This window comes from Electrophorus electricus, chromosome 7 (assembly GCF_041902795.1).
Source record: "Electrophorus electricus isolate QZ-2024a chromosome 7, ASM4190279v1, whole genome shotgun sequence".
Taxonomy (NCBI): Eukaryota; Metazoa; Chordata; class Actinopteri; order Gymnotiformes; family Gymnotidae; genus Electrophorus; species Electrophorus electricus.
This window is the reverse complement of record NC_137503.1, coordinates 5,754,385-5,760,000: the sequence shown is the minus strand read 5'-3', so window position 1 is coordinate 5,760,000 and position 5,616 is coordinate 5,754,385. Positions and strand designations below refer to the sequence as shown.

The window sequence follows — 5,616 nt, the reverse complement described above, 5'->3', positions numbered from 1 at the left end:
GAGAGTGGGGGATTGAACTACATGAGAATCGCTGAACTGCACTGACTGGATATATTCGCATAATGTAAAAACCTGCTTCCTCGACATGTTTATATACTACAGAACATGCAACAGAAAGTGAATGCATGTGACTATGTTTGGTTCTCAGCAAGCTCCTTCTAACTTGTTCAGCTCCATTTCTAATTGTGTACCTCACCCCTGGCCAGTAATAGTGCCACTCCCTTCACTCACTAATTATAGCTGTGCACTCACACAAAAAGTAGCACACACACTGAACACATCCACACACCCCGAGCCCACTATAATGCTTCTGTTCCCTGAGGATTAAGGGTTAAAAGCTAGGATTCAATGACTATTATTATATCTTCGATTACCAGGGCTATCAAAATGGAAAGCATAGGGGATAGAGAGACACAGAGAGAGAGAACGAGACACAGAGACAAAAAGCTTTTCTGTCTGACACTGCTGAATGTGTCACTAGCTCCACATCTTTGGATCAGCCCACTTTGTCCCTGAGGCCAGCAGCCTGGGAGAGAGGCACAGCAGCCTGAAAGGTCTCATACAGGAGTAGAGAGTGGCTGTACTGCCTGCAGCCAGAACCCATTCAGCAGTTCAGCTGACCCCACACACTCAGTCTGCCAAGCACTCCTGCTCTTATGACACTCCTGGGTCACACCAACACCTGATACCAACACAATACCCCTCTCAGTCCGGCCCACAGTGGCCTCTGTTTGTGTGGGTATCTACATGTCTCCATATGAGTGCATTGCTGAAAGGAGTAACTGTCATTTTAAAGGGTATGTTCACTTAGTCACTCTAAAGGATTCCAGTGTTGTTTTGTGATGTGGGTGTGTCTGGGTCTTGTGAACAGGACAAAGCAGACAAAAAAAAACAACAGTAAACCCTGAGAGAAAAATCTCATTTCTATCCAAGGAAAGAATGAACAATCCCTTGTTGAACATTTTGAGAAATTAAAATGTAAATAAACACAACTTGAACACACTGATGTTTTGATTTTTCTCTTGTGACATCACAATGAAACTGGATGTGAGCAATCAGCACGAGCATGGTGCACTCCACAGAATGCGAGAGTTGTGATGGTTAAATACATTTTATTTGGACTGCTATGTTTCCACCATTTAATTTATACTGCTCCAGTGTCAGTACATGTACTTATTTGTACAGTAGGTATAGAGTCTGGCAGCAGTTTCTGAAATTCAAAACCCTTTCGGGGATTTTGGGTCTGGGTAAAATGATGCAGGTTGGTTTATTCCTGCAACAGATTAATTTATTTTGACTTTAGTCTTTTTAGTATATCCATGTCCTAATGTAAAGCTACACATTTCACCATGTGGGACAGTAGTTTGATCAAAGCCTTTCATTCTGTAGGTGAAACTAACCGATACCTTTCAGAGGGCAGGCAAGCTTCCATCTTCCATGCAACTGGACCATATGGAAGACTGTGAGATGATGGCTTATATGAAAGTTGTTGATATTTTAAAGCATTGAAACAATGAATCTGTTAGTTAAGCTATTAAAGCAACTACTAAGTGACAGCAGTTTTTTGGTAAGAATTTACTTTTTTACAATAGCTATAGTATAGCTTACCTACTTTTAGTGGAGAGTAGCTGGTAACAGAAGTCACTGTATCTTGGGAAGTGGTTTAGTTGGAAGTGTCCTGATTCATGTGGTGTGCGAAGAGAATAAACAGCGTCGGCTGAATTACAGTACACATCCATGTCAGAGAGATGTTTACAGTAGTGTAATGTGATCTCCTCAGGCAATGACTGTCCTGCCAAGACGCACACACATACTGGTCAGACCCAGACAATACTCTTCTAAGTAAACATGTGGATGAACTTAATCATAGTGTAAAGAAATAGCCATTTAGTAAATTTGAAAGCATAGGCTCACATACGTACCATGCAGAAGTTACATATAAACATATATATCAATTCAAGAAAATGGCAATCAGAAATTAAATGTACAGCACATGGACTTACACGCATTCACATGCACTCAAACTCACTTACGCATGCACGTGCACGCGCGCGCGCACACACGCACGGTGCAGACCTCTGATCATTAATCGCCTGAAAATGTCTCCACTTCTATTTTCCACTGGCGTGAGAGAAGCAGACCCAGACTCCTGGAGAGGCACAAACTATTTTCCCCTCCATGTGCTTCCAAGTTTCCTACTCAACCCCCCCCCCCCCGCCTTCTCATTCATCTGCCAGCCTGTTCACCTCTCATTCAGCTCCAGCTGGCTTCATGCAGGCAGAAGCCCTGTTCATCCCAGCTGAGATTCATATACAAGAATTCACCCGATGGAGAGTTTTAATTCAGTGTGGAGAGCTCTTGTTATTGAAACGTGTAATAAACACCTTTGTCTATTCCTGTGAAATGTGCTTGACTCATACATATATGTTTTCATATTGTGGGCTGTGTGTTCATTGTTCGTATATTTGTGTCCAAGCCACCAGTGCCTGCTAAGGTCACAAGACCCAGAAAACCAAAACTCAGAAGTGTCACATTAAATTATGTTTTAGTCTTTTCTATTTGGGTTTTGGCAGTTTGAATGCCTCTTCAGAGAGACTCTCTGTCATCAAAGAGTTCACCCTCTAGCATGGGACACCTGGCTTCGACCCCTTGACAACAGCCCTGAGTGTCATGAAGGCAGTGTGTGGTTAAGCAAGCACACATGGATAGGATTAGTACTGTCACTCACTCCAGCCCCTTCACTGAGGTGGTAAGCATCACTGTGGGAACCAAACCAGGTCACCTACGCAGAGAGTCTATTCTGTACCACGAGTCATGTCTGCTGAAGAACTGTCCGAAGCATTTGTTTACCCAAGCTAAACACTCCCATCCACACATGTGGATGGCAAGCAATTAAATAAGTGCAAAAAAAAAAAAAAAAAAGGATGTAGACAATTACTAGAACTAGGAAAAATAAATGGTCATAATATCTGGACATGTTTTTAACAATGGAAAACAAAATGCTATATTACATTACATGTTTTGACACTGCATTAGATTACATTAAAAGAGTGCAGCTGGACCACACATTTACTTAAGGTTTAACAAGCTTCAGATCAGTGGCGAATACAAAACTGGGAAGCTTCTATTTTGTGCTAGAAAGCTGCTTCCCACTTTGTCAGCTTCCTTGGAGAACAGAAAGGATGCAGTAATATGACAGGGTGAGACAACTCTTTAGCGAGAGCAGCAGTGGTGAGCAGGGATATTATCTGGGAAGGAGAATGCTTCAGGTGTGGTCTTTCTTTCAAGCTTCAATAATTGCATGACTCAGTTTTAAAAGAGGAGACCTATATCCTGAGTCAAATTGACTGTGGTTTGAGGAGTGAGTGCAAAAACATCAGAGCATAAAAGCTTTGGCGTCAGACTGGAGTGCTGTGTTGTATCTGCTTCACGTTAGAAGATCCAAAGGAAACTCCAGATGCTGTTAATAACAGCTGCTGATGAGTTTCTGCTGAAGGAGAATCTGTATATAACTATGGTCTGATTGAGATAAACATCAATGCAAAAAGGTCAACAATAAGTGGTCCAAGAGTTCTTGCAGAGGTTGCTATACTGATCCTAATGGTAATCCTGACAACTGATGTGAATAGCTGCTAAGTTATGAGAATCTTTTGTGTGTTCATGCCCCCACAAAGAATGGTCGTCACAATGAAAGGTTATTACTTCCACATTACTAAGGAGTTGACAGACGTAAGGGGTAAGAGAGTGGCTTCAACAGACTGGGCAGAGGTGAACCACGGAACATCCAGTTCCACAGGATGAAGAGGGGGGATGTAAACGCACAAAGAATGTTAGCCTGCGCAAGGCGGCCATATTGCCGGTATCAGGAGAATTGGTATGACTAAATGGGTGGGAGCTATTGGTGAAAGATAGAGCAGTACAGCACAGTAGATGGAGCTAGCATGATAGGTGAAAGGAAATGTTCTAAATCTGCTCTACATATTCTGTATGGCCCGAAGAGAAAAGCCAATGTCAGTGGCAGATAGACGGTTGCAGCACTGTCAGAAAAAAGCACTGAGAACTGTGAGAGCTGGAGACGAGCCAAAGACAAGATAACTGCACTCGGAGTCTTGGCAGTGCAGGCCAGAATGGAGCAGAAGTGGGTTGAAGAGATGGCTGTTGTCTGGGAGGCAGGCTAGAGGGTACGCCTGAGGAGTGATGACGCCATGAAGTTCAAGGTAGTGAGAAGTATATGAGACAAGGCTGAAACTAATGTAGCAGGGGAAAAAAAACAAAACAGGAAGGAAAATTGGGTGAACATTTACATTTGTGGCATTTAGCTGACGCTTTTATCCAAAGAAACTTACAATTATGATTGAGTACAACTTGAGGGTTACGGGCCTTGCTCAGGGGCCCAGCAGTAGCAGTGTGGGGCTTGAACCAGCAACCTTCCAATTACAAGTCAAGCATCTTAACCACTGAGCCACCACTACAGTGGGAGGGAGGGGTTTGGGATGAAGTATGATAAGATTAGAATGAACAGGAGAAAGGGATGATAAAAGGAAGGATTTGGATGATAGAAAGACATGGGATGAAGATGAGATGGGGAAGGATAAAGAGACAACTGGGATGGGATGAAGAGTGGAGAGGTTGGAATGAAAAGGGAAGTCGTTGGGATGAAAATGGGAGGGGTTGGCAAAACAGTTGGAAGGGTTGGGATGTAGATGCTGGAAGGGCAGGGATGGTTATAGCTGGCCTTGCATGGCTTCTTGAACTGGAGGATTTCTGGAAAGGAAACAAAGATGGCACTGGTAGCCAATGAAGAATTTCTCTTCTGACTCATCAATATCCAATTTCAAGTTGAAACAGGTGAGCTGAACAGATGGAGAGTGGACTAGCATGTAATACAGGCCATACAGGTGCAGTGTAGTCTATGTGAACACTTACTGTATAGAACAGTACGGCTGAGTAGAAAATGAGTTAGCTAGGTTTAATGCAGTCTTTCTTCTAAACTTCAGTTATTGCATAGGCCCATTCATTATAATCCCAAACCCAGTAATATATTATAAAACTGCTGTGACTCATTTTTATTATGAACAGTAAGTATATTAAACAAATTCTAAGGGTTTCAAGGGTGCAATCAGTCTACCCAGATCAGACTGGAGCAAACCCAAAGGCAAACCCAAAATGAGCTGGTGATGGCCCTAAACTGTAAACATTGCATCTTAAGGACTCCTTGGCCAGTTCAAGAACAACATTACAGTTTTTGTTTTGTTTCCACAATGCTCAATGATACCTTTAAAAAGGTGTCAAATAACTTACACTCTGTGTATTCAAGCTGATAATAATACTGCGTTTTTCTTATTGGAAATGTAGCTCCTCCTGGTGATCCATTGCTGACGTTTGCCAACCACCCACCACAGCCACTGCCTCCCTTTTCTTCTCTCTCTCAACCTTTAGGTTGTGCAATACACTGAAACTGCTGCCAAGCAGAAAAAACATCCTACCTTGTTCTGCGTGTGTGTGTGCGTGCGCGCGCGTGTGTGAGAGAGAGAGAGAGAGAGAGAGAGAGAGAGAGAGAGAGAGTGAGAAAGAGAGAGAGTGAGAGTGAGAGTGAGAAAGAGAGAGAGAGAGAGA

General features: G+C 42.8%; 1 long non-coding RNA gene across 5 annotated transcripts in view; it reads right to left on the bottom strand.

Moving 5' to 3' along the window:
* The window catches only part of LOC113586164 (uncharacterized), an 8,703-nt gene extending 6,539 nt beyond the window's left edge, over positions 1-2,164 (bottom strand). Inside the window, exons 1-2 of one of the 5 annotated variants that reach the window (XR_014124584.1) lie at positions 2,004-2,164; positions 1,613-1,792 (exon numbers count right to left, since the gene is read on the bottom strand). This is a non-coding gene — a long non-coding RNA (uncharacterized LOC113586164). Of the gene's footprint in view, positions 1-1,612; positions 1,793-1,922 lie in introns of all 5 variants that reach the window. The other 4 variants (XR_014124583.1, XR_014124581.1, XR_004775838.2 and 1 more) reach the window with 4 other exon arrangements.
* Positions 2,165-5,616: the final 3,452 nt, after the last annotated feature.